This window comes from Myotis brandtii, unplaced genomic scaffold (assembly GCF_000412655.1).
Source record: "Myotis brandtii unplaced genomic scaffold, ASM41265v1 scaffold105, whole genome shotgun sequence".
In the NCBI taxonomy this organism is placed as follows: Eukaryota; Metazoa; Chordata; class Mammalia; order Chiroptera; family Vespertilionidae; genus Myotis; species Myotis brandtii.
The window spans coordinates 8,026,824-8,028,714 of NW_005353538.1; the positions used below are offsets into that span (position 1 = coordinate 8,026,824).

At 45.9% G+C, this 1,891-nt stretch overlaps 1 pseudogene; it reads left to right on the forward strand.

Moving 5' to 3' along the window:
• The first annotated feature begins 688 nt into the window (after nt 1–688).
• LOC102239128 lies at nt 689–1,537 on the forward strand (annotated as a pseudogene).
• Nucleotides 1,538–1,891: the final 354 nt, after the last annotated feature.

A 1,891-nucleotide genomic window follows, 5' to 3' on the forward strand; every position in this document is an offset into this window, starting at 1 on the left:
TTGTTTCACACATGGGTAGAGTTAAGAAGGAGGCAATATCATGATATTCAAAATGTTATTCATGAAAATCAAAGTGATGACCCTCGGGTTCATGTAGTTCAGTCCTAGAGGCATTTACATAGGACATCAGCTCTGAGAGGCTGTATGGCTGCTGTCATCCGCTTGTATCCCACAGACTGACCTGGTTGGATGGGTGAAGCAGCAGGGGAGGGTAGAGCCTGGAATCAGAGCGGTTGTTTGTGGATCCCCTCGCCTACAGGACAAGCTACCCCAACCACCCCAGAAAGAAGATAGCCTCCTGTATTTTAAAGACCGTTGAAACCCTTCCCTAGTGCTTGCCACCCTGTCTCTTTCAAACGGAAAGAAATCTCCCAACTTTATGGCTCACATGCTCAGTCTTCATGCTCAGAAAAGTCTTCCCTGGGACATGTGTCAGCGCCAGCCAGTCAGTTGCGGCTGGTAACAGCAACTTCCCCTCAGGAATCCTGGTCTCCGCTCCTCCTCCAACCCTGCCTGCTCAGTGGTGGGGCTGTCCTCCCTGCCTCTCTGTCACCTCCACCTGGGCCTATCCCCCTGCCAGAGGCTTGGCAGGGAGAGTGACAGTAGTTGTAGATGCAAGCCCCTGCCCTTCAATAGCTCCCCAGTTGTTGCACAGTCTCACTGTCAAGGGAAAGTTTGTGCTAGAAAACTGAAGGCAATTAATGTGTGAATATGATCAGATTCCTCCATCAAGTCCTCAGCCTGATAAGGAAAATCCCTTGTTGTCAACCTAATGGAGCATTCAAAGAAGACATCTGACTCTTTTCGAGATGAACCTGAAGATTATATCAAAGTGTAGAGAGCCAGAGGCATAGAACCAAAGACTTGTTTCAGACAGATGAGAGAGGACTATTTGGAAACCTGTAGGGACAAAGAAGAGGTTGATTTCAGACCTAGGTACAGAATATTTGATCAAAGACTCCCAACTGAAACCATCCAGACCCACCCAAGAGCGTGCAATATTTCACAAACAGTGGAAAACCAGTTACCTCAGTGCCTACCAGCTCATGACAGAAGGCTGAGACTAGACTCCCTGAGCTACTGTCAATTTACCAGGCACTGTTTCTCAGAAAAACCAGCACCCCTGCACTGTAGTCAGCAAGAGTATAATTACAGCTCATACAGTGTAGAATCCGAGTTTGCAAGCACCTCCCAGAAAACAGCACCAGTGCCCATAAAGCCAGTCACAAATGGATACAGGAAGAGAAAACAGCACCCAGAAGAAGGCGGAGAAAAATCGGAGGAGAAGCAGCCCAAGCCTAAGAGGACAAATGGTTGTGACGAAATAGATTCAGACAAACACAAGAGCATCCAAAAAGGCAAAACAAAGGTAGAAACAGTCAGTATCAGTACAAAAAAAGCTTAAGAATCCAAGGGAGAGAAAAAGACGAGATGTAGCCTTTAAGAAAGAGGATCATACGCGTAGAAAAGAAAAAAACAAGGCAACAAAAGGGCAGAGGAGGAAATGCTTTGGGACCAGTTTGTCCTTGGGTTTTGAAGCTCTTGAGTTGATTCTCCTGAGGTTAAACTAAAAAGTCATGGAGGCACTTGGTTTTATGATGTTCATGTTCATAGCACTTTTCTCATGGAAATAGGCACTTTCACTTTTAACAAAGGCCAGGTGAACAGAAAGTATTTAGGCCTTGGCCGGGTGCTCAGTTGGTTGGAATGTGGTCTCAATAAGCCAAGCTTTCAGGTTCCATCCCTGGTCAGGGCACATACAGGGAGCAACCAATGAATGCACAAATAGGTGCAGCAACAAATCGATGTCTCTCTCTTTCTTCTTCTTCTTCTTCTTCTTCTTCTTCTTCTTCTTCTTCTTCTTCTTCTTCTTCTTCTCCTTCTTCTTCTT